The sequence below is a fragment of the Cydia splendana genome, chromosome 12 (assembly GCF_910591565.1).
Source record: "Cydia splendana chromosome 12, ilCydSple1.2, whole genome shotgun sequence".
NCBI classification, from domain to species: Eukaryota; Metazoa; Arthropoda; class Insecta; order Lepidoptera; family Tortricidae; genus Cydia; species Cydia splendana.
The window spans coordinates 13,611,615-13,635,602 of record NC_085971.1 but is presented as its reverse complement, the minus strand read 5'-3'; the positions used below and the strand labels follow the sequence as shown (position 1 = coordinate 13,635,602).

Here is a 23,988-nt window from a genome sequence, read left to right as displayed (position 1 = left end):
GCCGTAACAAAACAGTTTATCGTAATGTGGGCCATTATTTACGGATTTTGAAGGCATCATAGACAGTTTATGATATGTGTGTAGATAAACAATTTAAAATATGTCTCACGAAAGTTTAATATCGAAAATTTGAATATTCATACTTGAAATAAGTTTTTTTCTGTATTCTACAGACTGGCAACTTTTTAAAGAAATTTTACTCTGTAATATACTTACAGAAATTGCTCTACCTGAGCCTTTTGTAAATCAAGGATAGCGATGGTGCGCAACTCACCGTAAGTACAAAAACAGTTGCCTTTGTTTCCCTACTTTATCGTCATGAGTCATGGTAATAAGTACTCTAAGGGCCACTTGCACCATCACACTAACCCGGGGTTAACCGGTTAAACCTGGAGTTACCATTGTTGCCAGTACAATTTGACACTAAGTTAACGGTTTAACCGGTTAATCCCGCGTTAGTGGTGTGGTGCAAGTGACGCTAAGTCTAGGTACTAGTTTTTGAGACTTTTCTTACTGAATCCATGCTTTCTTGCCATCATTTTTACCGTCATACTTCTCAACGAATGACAGTTATTTCAAAAACATATTAACACGCAAAAATATCCTGAAACATTACATTTAAAACAAAAAAATAAAAATCACTTTGGACGCTTCCGGTGCAAAGGTGCCCATAGCGCTCGGAGATGGCCATGAAGAGAGATTATACAGCTGATCGTTACTACGCCAATAACTAAGTCTCTAACTTCACTAGAGTTAGACCAAGAAAAGTCTACAGCGATTTTGATAGCCCACGCAGTGCAAGTGTTATTTTAAACGTCAAACTTCTATGAAATTATGACGTATAAATAACACTTGCACTGCGTGGGCTGTCAAAATCGCTGCAAACTTTTCTTGGTCTAACTCTACCATCACTTTTGCCGCCACATTCAACATTATAAATGTTGTTTGAAGCATATCAATACGCCACCTGTGAGAACAATACACCGCCGTTGATTCAGGTGTTCATTCTTGTAATACCAATAATACCAAACGATATTCTGTTATGAATACGCTTTGTAGTGTTAGCCTTGAACAGTCAGAAATTGAATCGAATGTTATAATGTGAAAATGAAAGTACCTATAACATTGACAAGAAAGTTCCTAAAAAGTTAGGAAAACTTCGGAAAATTGTGATAAGTGTAGGTATATCCTGGATAACATTTTAAGGAATTTCAGAGTTATTTTTTTATTTCTTTATTTATTTCACATTGTTGTCACGAGTTTGGTATACAGTACCGTGTGTCTCAAAAAACCTACAAAAGGTCGAACACACATTTTAATTATTATATTTATTATGTATAGATATACCTAATACTATTTGGGTCAGTCGCATTCGAGGGAAGCCAGTGCTATCAAATGGTTTAACTTGACAGACATTCAGACGTACTCTATGAATAACCACTGATGAAACTCTCCGTACACAATTAGGTAAGCATAAAATATTACACTATTTACCTATAGGTACATCTTCCTGTTGATGAACTACGTAGCTAAATAATTAACTACAGTTTGAGAACCTACATTACAGTCAGTGTAAAAAAATCTAGCTAATCGCAATCAGCAAATGTAACAGTTAATGAAATTCCTAGGTTGCAACATAAAATCACTTAACTTTAAGATGATACTTACTTAACTATTAGGCAAAAGGTTAACGACCATTTCAACAAGCTTGCGGAAGGACGGCACCGTACCGTGATCTACCGTGTTACAGTCAGCAGGAAAAGTAGCTAGATTTAGACCAAGATAAATCTGCAACGATTTTGATAGCACACGCAGTGCAAGTGTTATTTTCAAACTTGACGTATAAATACCTAACAATATACCTACCTATGTAAAATAAAAATAAAATAAGTTAACCCAACGTACAAATTTTTTTTTTAGTTTAAAGACAATAATATTGTGTGCCCTTACACGGTGTGATGTACGTAGCGTTTTATACTGGTAACACCTTACTGTATTATGAACATGACTACAATAAAATAAAGAATAACACTTGCACTGCGTGTGCTATCAAAATTGTTGCAGACTTACCTCAGTCTATAACTCTAAGTGGGTGAGGTGTGTTCAAAATTACCTGACGACCATCACACTGATGAACACTCTTACGGCCATTCGAACTTATATACACGTCAAAAATTTCTTCAAAAAAAACGTCATTTTTGACACTGACGTGTCCGATCCATATCGTATCTAGAGAAAATTTTTGAAGTAGAATCTGTGCGGAAAGAGATGAGTCGTGTAATGTATGGGGCCCAATAATACATATATTATATTATTTATATTATATTAGTATTTTTTTTTTCTTTTCTGTCTTTTAGGTATTCTTCAAAACTGGCCAGTTCAAGTTCAGTTGTTCATTGGGATCTGGTTACCGAAATTTTATTAAAAGTTGATGTCAATGTCATTTGATCTCACATTCTTTCGCTCGTAGGTACAATACCTACTTACAATTGGTACGGGACTGTGATCTACCATACGGAACGGTGTCCCTAGAGAGTTTGCGGATGTGGGCGGTTAGAGCGGCCCTGTGCTTAATCACCCGAAGAAGGCTTGTTGGAAATCAGGGGGTTTTTCAATACTGGCTAGTTCATGTTCAGTGGCTGGTATATATCTGGTGGCTGATTCGAACGTTAATAAAATTGACGTCAATTTAATCTTATTTTGTCGATCGAGATGCACTGCGAGTAATACCAGACATCACATACCTAACAGACTTATAATAAATACATACCGCTATTGGTTACGATAGGTTAGCAAGAACAGCAGAAGATAAAACTCGCACGAAACAACGACAAGAGATAACCTACGGCCCTCCTGATGTTAAGCGGTCACCGTAGCCTATGGACCCTTTAAAAACCTGTACAGTCCTTTTTTGAAGAACCCCATACATTCCTCGAGAATACCTCGCAAGGAAATAAATAGGTAAACTTTCCTATTGTGGGTGCAACTAATGTGTTCGACATCTGCGCTGTACAGACGCCATCAGATATATAGGAGCGGCCAAGGTGTTCACAATATCTGAACACGCGCTCTAACGCCCTGACAATAGAGGCGTGTTCCGATATTTGTGAGCACCTTGGCCGCTCCGATATATCTGATGGCGACTGTACACGCGCTGTAGCACGATGAGCTATCGGAGTGAAATTTGTAAATATATTTTCTTAGGATTTTATAAATAACATAAAACTCATAAACAATTGCTAAATGGAATGTTCCTAAGTTCTAACTTCTAACCTAGTTAAAATGTTATACTTAATGTGAATAATGTGTGCTAAAATTGTACGCGCGATCTAAAATGACACTAGTTAAGTACAAGTGTACCTAAATGCTGCTAATTTGGTTAGTCATCGATCATCGATAACTAGTGGTAATTATATTATCAATGAAATTCTATATCGATAAAGACCAGACACACTACGCCCCTTTACGATCATATTTCATTAAATATTTATTTCAAAATACGAATTTACAAATTTCCTTGGCCTTCCGAATATAGTTAGGATCCCTTAATTTATACAGGATGATTCAGGAGACGTGAGCAGGACTAACACTGCGTGTTTCGTAAACTATAAGCAACTGTTTCGTATCAGTATTAGTGAGGTTAACGTTAATTTTCTAGTGTTAAAAAAAAAGTTATTGATTTATTTACGACATGCATGGTCACCCTAAAATTAAAATACTAAACTACCGATATTCTGTGTCAAATTGAATGTCAACACTGTCATCACGGTCTGGTTACTTTTGAAAACTCGTATCTCACATAAATACGACGGTGATCGATCAATTATCAGTTACTGAGTGTGCAGGATTAGTCCTGCTCACGTCTCATGAATCACCCTGTATAGAAGGATTACTTACATAATACATAACATAATAACTGGCATAACAAAGTCTCTCGACCAAGAGATCTTATCTTGGCGAATAGAGTTGGTTAATTGCATGACTATATGGGGGCCTAGCCAAGATGACAATCGATTGCAGAAAACGAAACACTATCATTTCCATACATTATTAACGTTAATCTTAGCGTCCAGGGTTTCCTCTCGAACGTACCTTTTAGTTTTCGTTACGTTTTCTAGCTTTGCTTTCTACACTGATTGATTTAAATAAGTGTTTATATAAATAAACGTTTATCTGCATTCAGAGGCCGTATTACGTGCTAAATAGCCAACATAGTGTTTAGGTACAAGGTGAACGATCCAGGTCAAGTTGAGCTGACTAGTCTTATGTGCGGCTCGATACAAACGTTCTCATGATTCAATGATTAATGCAGGCGCCCACGTGCTGGGTATTGTGTGTTTAAATGATAATAGGTTTCTGACAAACTATTCTATTACTGCCTCTACCTTACTTTGTGCAGACGTCAATTCTCCTAACAGGATAATTTTATTTTAAATGTTTCATTATCAGACTGATTTGGTGCTAACTAACTAAAAACTAATTTAAGTAATCGGTTACCAGCAAAATACTTGAGCAAGAGTTTTGCAATATTTAAATATGGACCTACACCTACAAGCTTGTAATCGTAAAAGCTTGTTGATTATCCTGGCATCTCTTCTTCTACCTTGCGTTATTTCGACCTTTGCCAGGGTCCGCTTTCCTACTTGCTTTTCTCCACTTTACGCGATCCTGGACGTCCTTTCGTGTGAGCCCGTTTACGCTCATATCTACTTTCACGACATCGAGTCATCGCTTTTCTGGTCTGCCGTGGGGTCGGGGGCCGTCAAGGGCTAGGATAAGGCATATGTTTCCTACATAGTCAGCTGGCCTGCGACAAACGTGGCCGAACCACCGCAGGCGACATTCTTGGAGCTTCTCCGCTACGTCACGGACTGCGATGTGCCTATACTCGTTACGGATGCGCGCGTGACGCCGCACATCCACCGCAGCATCTTCATCTCTGTAATGCGAAGCTGTTGAACGCGCCTTTCAAGAACTGGCCACGTCTAGGTGCCATAAAGTAGGACTGGATGGATAATGCACTTATACACTAGCCCTTTGAGTCTAAGCGGTATTCTGCGTTCGCAGATGACTCCTGTCACCTCCCGCCATTGATTTGATTGTCCTAGCTGGAATCATATATCATTGATATCATAAATTACATCATGGCGTCAATGATATATGCCATTTAGATACGCCGTTTAGGCTGCGGAATGTTGAATGTGGAAAACAAGTAGACATTCTGATATCCATGTACAGGTATAGTTGTCCGTCGTCTGGGTAAAATATAGAAGAAAGCGTACCTTCTACAAGGAAGTTTTATATCACCCTTTTCCCACGATATGAAGATGAAAATTTATGTAGCATTGCAGCATTTCACGACAAAATCACCATGTTAATTCATTTACAACATAATATGCATAATTACCCAGTAAATAAAAGTAATAATTGTTCTTACAACTGTGAGATCAACTAACAGTAAAACAATAGGTGATATTTGATAAAGTCGTGAAAGCTGTTCGCGTCATGCCTCGTGCCTCACCACTGGAACAATTCTTTTGTCGCAAAGAAAGCCCCCATTGAAAGGCTTACATCCATACAAATGTCACTTCGGTCTCAAGTTCAAGTATCAGTCATAGAAAGCGTAGTATCTGATGTCTCACATACCGCTCACGTATCAACTTATGCGTGCTGCGATGAATCGTGTGAAACGTTTTTATCATTTGCAATACTAAGAAAAATGCGACGTAATTAAAAGAGGATTAATTTAGAGATCAAACGTTCTTTAAACACAAGCACAAGATATATCTCTAAGCTAATTTTGATACAATGAAGTGATGAGGACAGCGATCAGTGAGATATTGGCTACGTCAGTCACGCACGACATCGGTGTCATCGGTTAAGTTTGAGATATATGTAGAAGATAAATAATGTTTATGCCATGTGTCCTTAAACTTAATACTTTTTGACTTTACGTACGTATACATATAGGTACGTAAAGCTACTGCTACTTCTTAATATAACTTAATTCATTTGCTTTTACGTAGGTGTCTAAAATTTGCATGCCATCATTTGACATCGCGAACGTAGCATGAAAGTTCCGACTTTTTACAACAATAACAAATTAAATATCTTAAACGTTTGTGTAAGCCGTGTATCGAATGGCCAGTATACTTAAATAGGAGAAAATGCAAGTTAATTGCATTTGTTTTCTTAAACGGCTTTCTCTCTTTAAAGAACTGACCGCTTTAATCTTATGTTAGTAACACATAATGAATCATTTTACAAAGCTCGAGAAAGTACTTTTGATGGCCGACAGTGTCAAAATTTTCTATTTCAAAACAAACATAACTCGTTACGTTATGTTTTAAAGAGAAACAAAAGTACGTACTTATGTGCATTATTCTACATTACGTAATTCAGTTTGTATGTTATCTCCCATCACATCTTTATGTTTTGTCGGGTTTAATACATAACAATGTGAAGAAAAAGCTTTCCATCTCTTTATTATCTCTAGTTACTTGTTAAGATATATGATATTGTTAGAATGTAGCCATTATTATCTAAGATATGCACAATCTACCTGGGGATTACTTTTCTCACTGCGAAAATTAAATTAAGTTGTACTTTCTCGACACTTCCCACACTATGCGAGAGAGAGAGCGAGAGAGAGAGAGAGAGAGAGCGAGAGAGAGAGAGAGAGCGAGAGAGAGATAGAGAGAGAGAGAGAGAGAGAGAGCGAGAGAAAGAGAGAGATAGAGAGAGAGAGAAATCCGCCCTGTGGTCCATTCATATTCAACAGTTAGAGAACTTAATGATGTATCTATTGATTAATAACGTTTAACTAAACATAAGGAACCAATATACCTAATAAGATGTCCAAAGTCCTGTATTTTCAATGACATGAACTTCAGACGTCTACACAAACATTTGAACCTAATTTAGGATAACACATATAGGTGCACGCGAAAGCACTACAATACCGTTAAATTAGCATTTCAATATCATTTGATTGTTGCACCCTCCCGACGATGAGCATCGGCGCGCGACGTCCGGTGTGAACGGGTAGGAAGGAACGCAAGTTTTTGTTCTGAGGCTTCCAACTTAGGCGTGGGAATAAAGAGGGGACTAGAGGGCTTCCCGAGGGAAACTATTTAGACTATTTAAATTTGGTGTATTAAGTTAATGATGTTAACATTTTGAAGAAGTGGTTTTGTTATTGTTAAAGCAAGGTGTAAAGGCCTTTGCACCAACTTTGACCAGACAAAGTGTTAAAATGGCATTATTAACGTCTTATTTTCATAGTAATTTGAAGTTAATTGTGAGACTTCCTTTTCGGGTTAGGTTAATAACACCTATAATTAGCCAGCACTAGGTATTAAAATAAACTACAAGCTATTCATAGCTTTAACAGGTTCATTAGTTTTTATTTACCAAAAAAACCTTCGTGTGTAGTTCCCGAGGCGAGGCCAACCACCTCCCACCTGGGTTTTATCGTTGGTCACGGCAAACTTCACGAACTAACTTTACGATGGATATTGGTTGTGATGAGTGATCTTATGAATGATATTTTCGGCCCGATTCGAACTTTAAGATACGTCAATTCATTCATTCAATCATTCTTTTAAAATTACGGCTTCAGCCCAGTGGGGATATTTCGCCAGTATCAAGGTCGTAGTAGCAGGGTAATACGATTGAAATTGTACGGTTAGTACAAGACAGTGTACGGTGATTTAGCTCTTGTAAAGCGATAGCGGACTTTACAAGAAACACGTGGACAACCGGCCGTTGACTCCAAAATGATGGTTAAACGTGCTTCAAGATTAATTCTCCATTCACTGCACACTACCACATTAGTTTACTGTATAATAGGCTATCGATATTACACTTTAAACAATATTAATGAGCAAAACAAAGCAATTGATCACGACGCGTGACCATCAAGATGGCGCTCGAACCGGAAGTCCAGATACGTCAATTAATAGATCTAGAAACGATATGGCTTAAATATGTCAGTGTCAAATGTGACATTTCTTCAAACAAAAACGTCACTTTTCACACTGACATATGTAATCCATATCGTTTCTAGATCTATTCATTGACGTATCTTAAAGTTCGAATCGGGCCGTCTGTGGCAACGTGATTTTGGTGTTTTTGTTTTAAAGTTGGCATAATTCCCATATTATTGTAGTGGACATAAATGGACAATGCATGTAAATAGGTCTAAGCAGATATTATTTTAATAGTTCTTAGTTTATTCATACAAAAGCACTTTGATTAGGTATATATATATTATCTATCCACCTACTTATTTACCTAATACTTAATGCTAAAATATATTATGCTTATATATTATGCTTAATGCTTAATGCTTAATTAGCTTTTATAGACAATATTCGGAATTTATGCAAAAGAACACAACAGGTAAGGTTGTATACTATCCCACCTCCTAAGTAAATCTTAACAGTTGACCCATGTTTTAAGATTTTTACTTAAGTGTGCTTAAGTTATATTTATATGGCCCCTGTTTACATTTGCTCGATTTTTTTGTCCACTAGAATGGTCGCTCGTTAGAGCTCTCTCAACTAGATACTGTATTTATCTTGTAAAAACATAACATGTAAATGTCATCTCAATAGTAAAACGGTTTACAGGCATCAAACACTTTTTTCTCATCGAAACTTGTATTGTCTTACATCCCGGATGCTTTAAGAACCAATCAATTTACTCACAATGTCACATTGTATCCCCCTGTTGTCTATGGGAATCTCGCACAAGAAATAACCTTCTCATGTTAGAACATGGGTCTATTAGTTTCAAACTAACCGTTAGGTGTGAATGGAAAGATGGCATTTTTTAAACTCTACCTATGTAACGTAGCAATATATTTAATTTAATGTCAGAGCAGCGTCAGAAACATCTATATTGCTAAGATACAGGTCAAAAAGTGTATACAATACCTACCTATTAACAGTATAAGTGGCTTGGCATAACTGTAAACTTATACTTGTGTCTGTTTGAATAAAGAATTATAAAGTAGCTAACGGATAAAGTAAAGGCGTCTATAAAAATAGATATTTGGATATTATGATGCATTTTGCAGACAATAAAATCTGTAAAACGAACTAATAGACTGATGACGTCCAATAGGTTGATATTGGAAATCTCCGCTCAATGGTTCGGGGTGGTTTGATCGGGTCCGTATTGAAAAGAAGCTAAAATAAAATCACGTCGGTAACAAACTGCGTAGTAATTTTATAGCAAGAAAACGTGTCTGGGAACCTAGCATATCAAGTTTAGGAAACTTTGCTTAAGTAGGTAAAATGTCGTACGAATACACATTAAACAATGCCAAGTGATACAACGTAAGTATTTAATATTAAAAGAAACTAAGTATGCACGTCAGCATTTTGATGGCATAAGCATAAGCCATGAAGAATACGAAGCCTTACATGGACCACCTTAAGCGCGCAGTCTACCGAATTACAACGTTAGAACACCACGTGCCGAAATGGGATTATAGGATAAGGATTACTGCAGTAAAAAGTCTTCGTATAACTCTTTGTTTCCTTTAATTAGCTTAAATGTGACGTTTTGCAGGTATTCCATTGACGGTTAACAATTGGCACAATATAAAGTGACAGTTTCATTCCACTATAATGTCTTATTTTATTTTATTTTATTTATTTATTTGGAAAGCAAACAGAAATAAGTGAGCAGGAGATAAGTTTACAGAGACACACTAAGGACATTCACTTATTTCCTTAACAGCTCTCACTAAAACATATATAACAGAAATATACTACACTTAACTACTCTTAAGGTACTAAATACAATTGTTAATTTACTAACACTACATAGACGCTAAGCTTATCAAACAGAATGATGGTTACTAAGAGAGGAAGAGACACAGTAAAAAAAAAAAACAGTAACGACTAACACGACTATTGTACAATAACTAGGTACTATAAGTATGTAGTATGCGTATGTTCACTCATGCATTAAAGTAAGAAGGTAGATCTCTTATTAACTATCCATTGCCAATTTCAGTATCTTTTTCTTAAATTGCAGTTTACTATTATTAAAGATGTCGACTGAAACCCACAATTTATTGTACTCATCACAAATACGGTGCAAAGGTGCGCGAGCGCCAGCGTGGCTCGAGGACAGCGGGACGGCAAAAGAGGCGAGGGATCGCAATGAGCGCGCGCTACGTGTAGGGACTCTAAAGTGAAGTTATGGACAGAACCACAGTGGTACATTTTACCCTGGGGAGTGACAAAATTAAAGAATATTTTTTAACGGAATGAAAATCTCAGGGAAGTAGTGTAGTTCTAAATCGTTATGGCAAAACAAAATAAATGATGTTGTAAACTGAATTAAATGTGTTTTTTTAGAAGTAGGTAATTATTAAAAGAAATTCGTTATTTGAATTGTTATTATCAAGAAAAAATATTAGTATATTTAGTTTGGATTGGAGGAATGTCTATTGTTTGTTCCATTGTCTTGAGTATTTACTGTACACAAGGTATTTATTATTCATAGGACGGGCTGAGCTCTGTGATGAGCATCTAGGGTCGCAAACCGGTGTCTATGGCTCTGGAGAAATCGTATTTAGCCATTCCTCCATATTAGGATAGGTTTTTATAAAAAAACGTAATCGTTTAACAGCAGTCATTGAATAAAATGTATGAAAATAAACTGAAAAACATGTTCAAACCTACTTATAGCGCTAATAATGATTTTAAAATCTACAAAAAGTAATTTATTATGACCTCCATAGGTGGGGTTTAATAAAAATAAATCGTTTTGACGTTTCGTAGAGAATAGTTAGCTGATTTGACTAGTCCGGAAATAGCACTGTAAGCAGATTTTAGACCTAAAAGGTTTTAGCAAAATTTGTAACTGCTACATTTAATCTGGAAAGTTACATTTTACTTGTACACTTTATCTAAGTACTATTCCACCTACTATTAGTTAGCCCGACGAAGATAATAAAAATATGTTAGGTATTTTATTACATTTCCATTTGCGACGTTTAGCTTTCGTTTTCCTTATCAGTATCGTAATCGACTGTTCGCGGGTATTCTGCAAACAAACCGCTTTGACCTAAAAACACGAGTACTAGATACATTGTGGGAAAGTAGAGCTATTTAGGTTTCCATCGTTATCGGTGTTGGCACGCACATTTTAGGATCTTTGATGATAACAATTCACATTATTGTCATTTATTTGCGAACTTATAGTTTAGAACTTGATTTAAGTCATGTCATTTATAAAATAAATAAAATAAAAATAGGGTAGCCTTTTATTTCGAGTCCAAGTTAATTAATTAATTAGTCATGTCATTTATTGTGTTATAACTAAAGCGGGGTTGAAGTAAAAAGTACCTAATATCTATACTGTCTGGTTTTTTAGGATTCCGTACCCAAAGGGCAAAACGGGACTCTATTACTAAGACTCCGCTGTCCGTCCGTCCGTCTGTCTGTCACCAGGCTGTATCTCACGAACCGTGATAGCTAGACAGTTGAAATTTTGACAGATGATGTATTTCTGTTGCCGCTATAACAACAAATACTAAAAACAGAATAAAATAAAGATTTAAGTTGGGCTCCCATACAACAAACGTGATTTTTGACCGAAGTTAAGCAACATCGGGCGAGGTCAGTACTTGGATGGGTGACCGTTTTTTTTTGCCGTTTTTTGCATTATGGTACGGAACCCTTCGTGCGCGAGTCCGACTCGCACTTGCCCGGTTTTTTAATTTTTAATCTTATCTTTATGTATTTTTATGTTGAAATCTCTAATTATTTACATAGATGTTTTCCACGTGGTTTGACTGTGGCAAACCGTAAACATACTAAAAACTATCACCACAAAGCCTTCGCGTCAATTCTTCGGATGAACGTCTTCCTCGAAATAGAGTCGTCAACATTGTACAAGTATTAAAACGTCACGGACCGTCTACTCTTCTAAAAACTTGGCAGTTCAATTAACAAAAATAAATCAACTTGGCAGTTTAATTAGGCGGTCTTCAAATTGCATGCAAATCGCATCGCTATATCGTACAGTCACCATCAGATATATTGGAGCTGCCAAGGTACTCACAAATATCTGAACACACCTCTATTGTCCAGGCGTTTGAGTGCGCGTTTTTGAGCACCTCGGCTGGTCCGATATATATTTATTCATTTTATTAAATTTATAATTTAAGTCAGTAATTTCAGTTGTTATATATGATGGGGTCAGTATATTAGCGCTGTCTCTCTCACACACCGGAGCGGCGGCAGGTCCACATCAGTACGATAACCGCGAGATTCCAATGAATACACCTCTTCAACAATAGTTGAATGGATGTTGAAAAACACGGGCCCATCTCGGGCCAGAATAGCTGTGTGTTTACTAACATGGTGGCTGTTTTACAAACCACCGGCTGAGCGATAGAGATCACTCCCATACTAGATAGAGCAGCGGTCGGCAACAGGCGGGCCGTAAGCCAATATTGTCAAACGACAATGTCTGATGGCTCCTCTACACGATGGGCCAGCGCCGGCCACTCCAAGGGACGCATTTATGCGTTAGAGGGAGCAAGTGATATTGCTATCTTATTCTACCGCATGGCTGCGTCCCTTGGAGTGGCCGGCGCTGGCCCATCGTGTAGAGGAGCCATGATAAAGTCATACATATTAACAAAGTGCGGCCTGCGTCAACTTCGTTAACTAGGTACTATGTGGCCCTTGGCTGCAAAAAGGTTGCCGAACGCTGAGATAGAGCATCATCCACACTGTTAGCTAACGATTCGTAATACTTATTGCAAAGATTAAAGGTCGATTGTATGGAATTTAAGGTAAAAAATGTAAACAAAAAAAATATCAATAAAATGTATGTTTTTGTCAGATTTTGTGTTCATTTATTTAACATTTCGATTGGCATATCCTGTTCCCAATAGGTACCTTACGATAGTTATGATTACGACCTATCCTCATGTAAAATTATAAATAAAATTAACAAACAGATCAAGGAGTGAACATGGACCGGTATAAGATGTAATTTGAAAAGCACCAATGTGTGGTGAGTTCGTCTTTCATAAAAGGTTTGTTACGTATGGGCATTTCTATTTAAAGTTTTTATATTATTTCTATTCAGAATCTCGAGCTCTTTCCATTTTTACTGAGAAAAAAGTGTCCCCACAATTTTTGGTCCGTTTGATTACGATTTTCAATACAATACCTTCTATGATCGTAACAAAAAGGGAAAAAAAAAATTGTATGAAATTTTGGGGACACTTTTTTCTCGTATTAGGATCGAAAGAGCTCGTGATTCGGAGTGGAAAAAATATAAAAATTCCAAAATAAAAAAAATTCAAGTTGGGAGTACAATTTTAAATAGAAATGCCCGTATGCACCGTCTATGGGAGGTAAATCTACGTCGAGCGCACACGCCGCTTGCCTCGTGATGTGGATTAAGAAAGTGATTTAGGAATGTTTGAGGACAGCAAATGACATTTACAATTTATATTAATCTATATTTACTCGGGTAACCCTTCCCATATACGCTTATGATTTTAGCTACAGAAAGTACAAGTTTCCAAAATGTAAAAAAAATCTTGGATTTTTTAGAAAAAAATTACGTAGTCGGTTATGATTTTAGCTACAGAATGTGCAAGTTTCCAAATTGTTAAAAAAAAAAAACGGAAATTTCAGAAAAAATAAATTTTGATACCTATACAAAAATATGAGAAGTGTCCGAATAATTTCTAAGTCCAAATTATTCCATTTTGGAAAATTTCCGACGCCACATTAGTAAGTTTAGCATTCTGCTTATGTGTGTGTCAAGTATTCCAACTTAAGGTCGAAACTATACACATAGAGGTTTCAAAAAATCCCACAGATAATTTAATAGTTTCAAATGGAACCGTTGTTTATGTTTCTATGGTGGTTTATGTTCTTTTGGATTTGGTACCAATATTTAAAGAGGTCGTGGTGTCAATCGATTTGTTTTTAAAGCCTGCTTGACATATAGGCAAAACTATTACTTACCGAACTAACTTTAAAGGGGCCCACAGATTACCAGTTCGCCGGACAACATCAGCCTGTCAGTTATTCGGAGCTGTCAAATTATGCTTTTAACTGACAGGCCGTTATCGTCCGGCGGACTGGTAATCAGTGGGTCCCTTTAAAAAGAACCAGATATGCACATAGGCCAACTTTTTCCACTAGGTAATAAAAACAACGCTGGCAGAGACAACTCATTGTAATGTCTTAAATGTCTATTAGTAAATAGATTTATTGAACCACATCTTTGTTTTTTCCACGTATTTCACAGAATCGAGTTAGCACAATTGTTCCTAAATGCCGTTTTTTCTGTCGAAGAAATCGTCATTCTTTACGTAATCGCAACTAACAATTGGTTCGTTTAGCAACAAAAACAAAACGAACGGCCGGTTACGAACGATCTTGGTCGTATAACCTGCAAATTGGAATTCTAAATTGGTTGTTATAACTGAAAACAATGCATAGGTACATTAGGTACCTATTCACAATTATATATTATAAAGTGTCATTCTATGGAACTTGCTAACTATGTAAACAAACCGCCATATTGAAATTGTCACTGAAAGATGATTTCAACGGCGGTTTGTTTACATAGTTAGCAAGTTCCATAGAATGACACTTTAATATAAATAAATCAAAAATTAATCTAATTTTCATATTTTTTCTTTGCGCCACCCACGGGCGCCACCTACCGTATATTAAATTTTATCGTCTCCGATACCCAAAGGTTGTCTGGAAGAGATCGTTCTTAAGCGATAAGACCGCCTGTTGCTACCTCTATTGTCTTTGTTTATGTTACTGTACATTTATTGTATACTACGAGTGAGTGAGGTGTGCAATGAAGAGTATTGTATTGTATTGTTCAATTAGGTTTATGATCAGTTCAGATCCGGTAAGTTTCACTTTAATTATTTCAGGATATTTTTAAACCTCCAAATGTTAGAATCTCATCAATCATTATTAATTAAGCAAATTTGTAATAGTATTTATTTCAAAACAGTATTTGATAATTTTAATTTTCTTCTATTGTGATACAATTAAGCATAGCTCATAGGCACGACTCACAATTTTTTTAAATTGATCTAATTTATCCCATTCTGCTTCATTTAAAAAATAAGTTAATAGGTGCAGTGGGACAATTTCGACTGCGGGGAAATGTCAACTAGGTAATCGAAATATCTTCCATGTTTTACATTATTAACTAGAGTCACACACAACACATCCTTTTCGCTATCTGAACATATAATTATGGCACTCTAGTTACCTGCACCTTCGATGAAAAAATACTTGACAATCACAGTTTATAATTATATACAATTTAACGATTGTTGACGTTTACAGTACCAATCATTGAGTACTTTTTTTACTGTATCACCCGGTGAGTCAGAGATCTGTTTTACCGCACACAGATATCGGAAATGGCCGGTTATTTGTACGTGATGTCACGCTACAGGTAACACAGGATTTTTACAATTTCCAGCTGTTTATTTGTAATACAGTGGAAAATATTCGCCTTTATTAGGTAACTCTGTAAAATAAGAAAATCAACTTTAAGTCTAGACATGTACCTTTAAAGTAAATTAAATTGTCGTGCTACAACTCTGCTTGTAACAGTCACAATGACTTACAAAATCAGCCACTGGCTTTTCGGGTGGACATGCACTAATTGTCAGAGAACCATACTTTCAAATTTTAATTAAAACGGATACTGAAAGGAAATAACATAACCAGCATTTACATACGTGTACACATAACACAGCCTTTTATATTATTTAAGGAAAGACAGTGAAAGGACCGTTATATCACCTGGCTTCTACAAAAAAGAGGTAAACATGGATTAGTGACGCCGATAATACCTAACTATACCGTACTTACGTTTTTTTACCAAAATGAAACATATTTTTTACTACATATGGATTTCCATTTGTAAGGATATTAGATGGTTTCTAAAACTCGTTTATAAGTAATAGCATTCAAACCAATTAAGTAACAGCACTTTATTAAATCTACCACTACATTACCATACATATAAATGAAACATTTCTACAATTGTACTTGTGTATGTAAAGTTATAGAGAATATAGAGACACCCGTTGAAAAAAAAGATATTTAATTACCAACAAAAAAAAACAACGAATTGCAAGTACCTACAATAAAAAACAATAAAAAAATCAGTTTAGTTGTGTAATAAAGTATAAATTGCACTAGCAATCATGGTAACCCTTAACAGCTAAAGTTAACCACGTCGCTGACAATAGCCGACATAGAATCTTTGGTAAGTAGATTTTCAATGTAAATAATAACACATGGTAACAACATAAAACTACAAGAAAAACCGTCGTAAAGTAGAAACGAGTATATGTAGTATAACAGGTAGAGTCAATATTTTCAGATATTTAAAAAGTCATCAAACCTAATTAAACAACGATCTATCATCAGCTTTAGGAGCGTTAAATTATGATTGTATTTAGAATGTACCCAAACGTGTACTTAATTCTATTTAGTTAAAAAAACGATGCACCCTATTTTTAGGTAGGCATTCCCGTTGCACTTGACTGCGTTCCCACAATTGACGCACCTGATACTTTTTTTTTACATTTTCTACAAAATTGAATCTTATTTCATACAAGTTACGGTTGAAACCATAATTTAGGGCCCGTAGTTTGGCAATGTTTTGGTTGCTCAATACATTTTGTATAACCTTATTATAGCGTTATCGACTCTATGGAATACAGATGAAAATAAGATGTTTCGTGCACGAATAAATTGCCTTGCCGTTATTAAAGTTGGCATTTGATTAAATAAGCTGTTGTTTTTTCATCTCTGATGAAAAACAAATTTGTTTAATAATAACATAATAATAAACAACATGTTTTATGTGTTTATTTTGGTCACCAATTGGTAAATATCCGGTTCGAAGGACCACTATAAAATTTAATGCGTTATATTTATTGATGTCACTTCCATTTGGTAACTTTATGGGTCATAACAATAAAAGAAATATTTAAGTGCCTAATCCATGGACACTCTATGGGCATTTAAGAGAAATGGCATAGAAAAAAGACAAAGCGCATACCTTCGGCACTAATCGTCTCCAAAACGTAAAAGAAACGGCACCGACGAAGCCTCCGATTCAAGGACCGTACACACAACACAAGAAAACTTGTTGTCACTGTTTCGAAACACCACTTAAAACACTCGCAACAACAAACCAGGAACCACTTTTACAAATCACAATTCTTCCTTGCAGTTATCAAATAAGTTTCAGTTAAACTTGCTGAAAAAACCGGTTTTCGTTTACGTGAATATTTATCATATCGCGGAGCGGTACACCTGTATATCGCTATAGTGTAAACAACTTTATTTACGGTATTTGACACATTATGACTGACGTATATAGAGATGTAACTAACGCAAATCGATTGTCACAGCAAGCGATTACGATTGGATGGCACATAGACTGAGGTATCGAATTGTGACGTATAATGATTTTTTATTTGAGATTTAAATAAAGCTAAAATTATATGTTTTTCCCGCAAGGTAAATGCATTTAATACATCGACCTAGTAGGTCGCACCTATCGTCAAAATTGAAACTATCGGAATATCCATTTCCTCATCAATAATCAAATATACCTAATAAATAAATAATCATTTCGAATAACAATTAATCCCACGTTGTAGTATTATGTAATCTTGTGTGGTATAATAAGCTTTAGTCGGGCCTGTCAGTTAGAACAAAATTTTGACAGTTCCTAACAACTGACAGGCCGATACCGTCCTGCGGATTGTTAATCAGTGGGCCCCTGAAATAAGTTTGCGCTTTACATAATTCTTAAATTTATTAATAGATAATTCGGATAAGGGAGAGAGGAGGCTTTTGCCCAGTAGTGGGACAGACACATATGAAATGAAATGAAATGAAATATTTTTATTTCGAACAAAACAAACAAACAGAACAAAACATTTATAGCTTTCTATAATATAACTACGACGAACTGCACCAATACAAAAACTTTACTTTCAAACGTCAATACCGGATCGTTCAGAAATCGATACACTATCTATTCGAAAGTAAATATAATAAATTTAATAATGCTTTGTTGCGACCTAAAATGAAATATTCATATCGATTTACTTAGACGACTACCGATTCATAACGGTGGTGTCCGGACAACACTAAAATTAAAAAAAAAAAGACGTAGAACGTAAACGTTCGCAGTGCAGTTGTTTTCCTTTGTGATTTCAATGTGCAAGACATTTTACGTAGTGTTGCTGTAGTGAGTGACAGACGTCAAATACCGTAAATAACGTTGTTTACACTATAGCGCTCCGCGGTGACTGACTGCTGCGGGACAGGGACAGCGCGATGATGCGAGAGAGAGATACACGGTGACGTGGGAGGGACGGATCAAGAGCGCCCACTGGGCTGCTTTCATCAAAATACCAGAATTGTTTAGATTCATGATATGCGAGACATTTGTGCTAACGATTGACTTTAATGCGAAAATGCAATAATGAGACAAGCAATAACTAAAGTAGCGGCTGTAAGTATCGTTTATTAGAAATCTAATTAAATATTGAATAATGGGCGCAATTATCGCAAAGAATTTGTTAATGGTTAGACCCGAGTGTGATTACTCGGAGAACGTGAATCACTGATGTATTGACTGATGTATGATTACTGTTAGCATTTAATCAATCAGTTTTACCATCAGACTCGTTTTTGTGTATTTTTATACCGTATTATTAAACGTAGATGAAAATGCAAAGAAAATCTTGTCTACTTTTTTTGCATTAAGAGTATTTAATCGATAGGCAAATGTTTAAGAAAAAATATATTCCAATTTGTAGGTTTATCTTAACAATTACATACTTATAAATATATCCAATTTTTGAAATATAATATTTAAAAAATCTCTGTATACATTACCTACTTATATTGTCGTGCTGTAATGAAATACCTAAATTACAAAATTTTTGCTATTAAATGTAATCCCTCTCTTTGTTATATTCTAATAGGTATTTCAAACGTATACTTCGACTAAGGTTATTCTATTTTATTGGGTTTACCTTTTTAAACTAAACTAACACAACAACTAACTTTGATTTTTTGCCCAGCACGGGTCGGACGTTGGAACCACCGTGCGACCGTACCTCCTGTTACCTGGCACCGGCGCTCACGGCCCCGCGCGTCTCCATTTTACAACTTTACAGAATGCACAACTTATGAGAAATCCTAAGAAGTTATCTTATCTTATCTGCGCTGGACCACTTATAGGTAGGGTTATTATAATTTTTTTTGTTGGTAAGCTTATTAGCGTGCTTGCGAGATTTATTGACATGCCCAAACATTTGGTTTTGATTTTTTCTAGAATTAAGGTGGATCAAGTAACTTGAGCCTTTGTTTTCGTCAAAATCTAAAATAATTAAAGTCGGACCAAGCTAACTCTGCATTGCATGTGCAATGACAAAATGCAGCAATGTTAACATTAGTGTCAAAATATCTGGGGGACCGAGCTTTGCTCGGAAAACATATAAAAACTCAACAATGCGCGTTTTCCCAGAGATAAAACCTAGCTAGATCGATTTATCGCCCCCGAAAACCCCCATATAGCAAATTTCATCGAAATCATTAGAGCCGTTTCCGAGATCTCCAATATAAATAAACAAGAATTGCTCGTTTAAAGGTATTAGATATATTTCTATTAAAGTATGACTTTCATAATGACACTTCCTCACTTTGCTCTGTCCAAGTGGGTGCCTAGTCAGCTTGGACGGACTCTAGCCCGTTATTTATAAGCTTTGAACATAACAATCTATAGTATAGTGATAATAAGCAAAGTTAATGTTAGCTCAGGTCAGGGTTAGAAGCAACAGGTTGCAAGGCAATTTAAGGGGGCTGTCACCACTCAGACAGTTTCAATGCAAATAGGGCCCTAGCCAAATGAAAATCGTTTATATAAATCACCACTTAAAATTTATAAGTAATAATATACATAATGGCCGGAGATTGCTCAAAACCGAGACGAATGGAAATCGAGGGGGGAGGCCTTTGCCCAGCAGTGGGACACCGTATAGGCTTATATAAAATATACATATATAAATATCTATCTAATACCTTTAAACGAGCAATTCTTGTTTATTTATATACCTATGTAATTGTATTATATTTCGGGGATCTCGGAAACGGCTCTAACGATTTCGTTAAAATTTGCTATATGGAGGTTTTCGGGGGCGAAAAATCGATCTAGCTAGGTCTTATCTCTGGGAAAACGCGCATTTTTGTGTTTTTGTGTTTTCCGAGCCAAGCTCGGTCTCCCAGATATTTGTATAGAAATGCTAATGCTCCAAGTGATTTTAGTTCGCATAGGTATGTTATTTCAATAAATCATATTTTCATTAGTGTCGGACCGAAACTGAACGTTCGCTTTTCAGCTGAAAACGAACCTTCGCCCCAAACACATTTTTTTTGCCGAAACCGAAACTGCGGTTATTTACATGGAATATGGAATAAACAGATTTTATGACGGCTGTTAAACAAAGAATTTGCCTACAATAAGCTCGCCTATTGAAAAACGATTCAAACCTATCGATAAATAAAATACGACGAAGTTCAGCACGTGTGGTTTTGATTAATTCATTATTTATTGAGAATTAAACATGTGACCGCTCACGTTTCGCCGCTCATGACCAAATATCTGCGCTAAAATACTAAAATAGTACCTAAAATAATGAAGATTCGAGATTAATATTTCATTTTATTTATGTTTTATTAATAATCCAATCTTTGTTTATAAGATGTAAGGGCAAAAGGAGCGAATGCCTAAGCGATATCGATAGGTGTTGATCAATAGGCCCCGTGCATGAACTAGAGATGCACCGGATATTCGGCCAATATTTTAGTATCCGGCCGGATACAGAATAGTGACATAATATCCGGCCGGATACCGGATAGTAACAATGCTTGATTTTGGAGTAAACAAATTGGATTTAAGAAACAGACACGGTCATAATCGTACTTGTTTATTATTTTAATAGTTATTTGTACAACAAGAGATCAAAGTTTGATATTTCTTCGAGTGCTTATTTTGAGTCCCGTGCAAGCGAAAGATTCTATAATAGATTCACGAGCGTAGCGAGTAAATCTAATTTAGAATCTTGAGCGTAGTAAGGGATTCAAAAGCGCACGAGATGTAAATAACTTTGATCTCGTGTAGTACACAAAATTTTTCACCCTAAGCAGTGAGAACATACCTAGAGGGACAAAGATAATAGAACCCAAGTATATCGAACTTGTATTAGACCCCGCATGTTGAAATGACATTTGATTACAAAGGTAACTTGAATGTCATTTTGTCTCACTCTGTGAGCAAAATCGCATTTTGCTCACTGTTTTTAAGAAGCAAAGTACCCTTGTTCGAGCTGCTGAGGTGAAAAACAATTTAAACATTCCACTGACTTGCACGCGCACTTATTTCGAACCTAGAAATGAGTCCGCGTGAACCTGCATTACGAAACAGGTCAAACCTGCAGAATGCGCACCTGAAAAACCGAAATGTAGGTATAATTCCGCTGGCCGAATGGAATGGAATGGATACCGGATATTCGGCCGATGGTCAGGCCGAATATCCGGTATCCGGTATCCGGCCAAACAACTATCCGTTGCATCTCTAGCATGAACTATAGGGGGCAGCATAGGAGCCGTCATATTTTTGGCGCGAGGCGTAAATGTCGTTTATGCTTCCGATGTAGCCCACAAGATGACAGAACCTACTATGCACAAGGAAACGTACCGACGAGAACGGTAGATGGTAGCACTATTATTGCTTTGGCAATGTACCTATACATCCCAAGTAGCATGGAAGTGTCGGCAACATCAATATAGCAGCCAATTAAGAACTTAGAGTGATTTAAGGGACGTATAAGAGTGTCAGAAAAGATTTAAGCTGTATAAAAGGTACTTTACAGACATTATACAGCTCAAGCTGTATAACATCATTATAAAGGATTCTGGTGCTTTATCAGAATATAAAAAATCTACTATAAAACTAAAAGTGTTGTGAGAGACTACAAGCTAATTCTATCGTAAAAGCTGTATACAGGCTGTATTGTAGTAACACTTGGCACTTTTAGCTGTACAAAAGTATCTGTCAACTCCGTTTTAAAACATTAAGTGTTGTGAAACACTACAAGCAAATTTTATCGTAAAAGCTGTATACAGGCTGTATTGTAGTATCACTTGGCACTTGTAGCTGTACAAAAGTATCTGTCAACCCCGTTTTAAAGCTATTTCTTATGGCGTAATCTTACTCTCCTATAAGAATAGTAGTTGTATAACTTCTGTCTGTAAGGGTATTATAAAACCAAATTAATAAATGGCAGCTATAGTACAGCTTTTTTCTGTATTACTGATAGAGTTGCTTATAACAATCTTTTGGCGTAATGTTACACTCGTATAAGTATAGTAGTGTAATGATTTCTGAAAATAAGTGTATTATAAAACTAAAGGAATATATGACAGTTACGTAGGTACAGGTTTTTTATTTGTTATACGGATTTCTAAAGAGAATTATAACTTATGTACGGAGAACCGAAATACAGCCAAACGAATACAAATATTCTATTATAAAGCTGTTTTAATTACAAAAGCTGTAAAAGACACTCCATTTATTACACAGCACAGCTACTAAGATTATAATGCTCTCCAACTATCCTGTAGGCTGTTTAAAAATTGTCGCCATTTAACAATAAAAAAAAACGTATTTGTAAATATAATTAAAGAAATACTTGCAAATATTTAGCAGACTAACGCCGTGTTATGATTACCAGCTAAAATAAATTGTTTAGCCTTAGAATTAATATTTATAAATATTTTTGATACTCTAACCTTAAAAACAAACAGTAACTTTACCGATTTTTGATATTTTCCTTATGGTTTCTCTTTGTTATTTTGCAGGCACGTAAATATTTTGCCAGAAAAGATACACAGGTTCACAATAAATAATAATCCGCACTTACGAATAATGTAATATTCCATTCAAGTCCTGTATAATATTTACTTTTACTTTTACCATCCACTGTAATACTTTATTGTCGCCATTACTATATTACGAATGAACAAGATTAAGACATTTTAGTTTCTTAAATGATTATTATTCTCTTGTAATTCTTTCTTATAACTCATTTAAAACTTATATTCTTATATCGTACTTATAAGAGATTATCTGTAGTGTTAAGGTTTCCTGTTACACCGAAATATAGCTGTAATGCAACTATTATGCACATGCAGCTTATGTATTGCTTATACAGCTACTCTACAGCTCTAATAACGCCAAAGGCTGTATAATTTGGGCCCTTTTTTTACTTATAAGGGCTGTATAAGCGCTTATACAGCCTTTGTACAGCCTAACTGTACAGCTTATAGTATACAAATAAACTTTAATATACAGCTTATATACAGCTTGCAATGCTACTTGGGATGTGCACATATATTTCCGATTCAGGCCACAAAATGGCAGACCCTCCAACGCGCAAGGGTCGTAACGTAACTTAGTAGAGTGGGTCAACAGATTATCAATTTATCAACATGCTTTCTTTATCTCTTATCAGGTGTTTCTATGCAGTTTACAATCGCCTACACAATAGATTTGTCATGCAAGGAAGTAATACTTATCTTATCTCTAACCTATTGTATAATATCACATAGAAGTAATGTAATATAATATTGTGGACGGACGTAGAGTTAGACCAAGAAAAGTCTGCAGAGGTTTTGACAGCACACGCAGTGCAGGTGTTATTTTAAACGTCAAACTTCTATGAAATTATGACGTATAAGTAAATAACACTGGCACTGCGTGTGCTGTCAAGATCTCTGCAGACTTTTCTTGGTCTAACTCTATGCATCTGTTGTACAATAAGTTCCTTCTAAAATATACCCATTTTGTTGTAGCCGA

At 35.8% G+C, this 23,988-nt stretch overlaps 1 protein-coding gene across 4 annotated transcripts in view; it reads right to left on the bottom strand.

The window, feature by feature from the left end:
• The window catches only part of LOC134795587 (rab11 family-interacting protein 4), a 135,052-nt gene extending 117,679 nt beyond the window's left edge, over positions 1 to 17,373 (bottom strand). For all 4 annotated transcript variants that reach the window (XR_010144827.1, XM_063767482.1, XM_063767480.1 and 1 more), the window contains exon 1: positions 17,110 to 17,373. The gene's annotated coding sequence lies outside the window, so the exon portion shown is untranslated. The remainder of the gene's footprint in view (positions 1 to 17,109) is intronic.
• Positions 17,374 to 23,988: the final 6,615 nt, after the last annotated feature.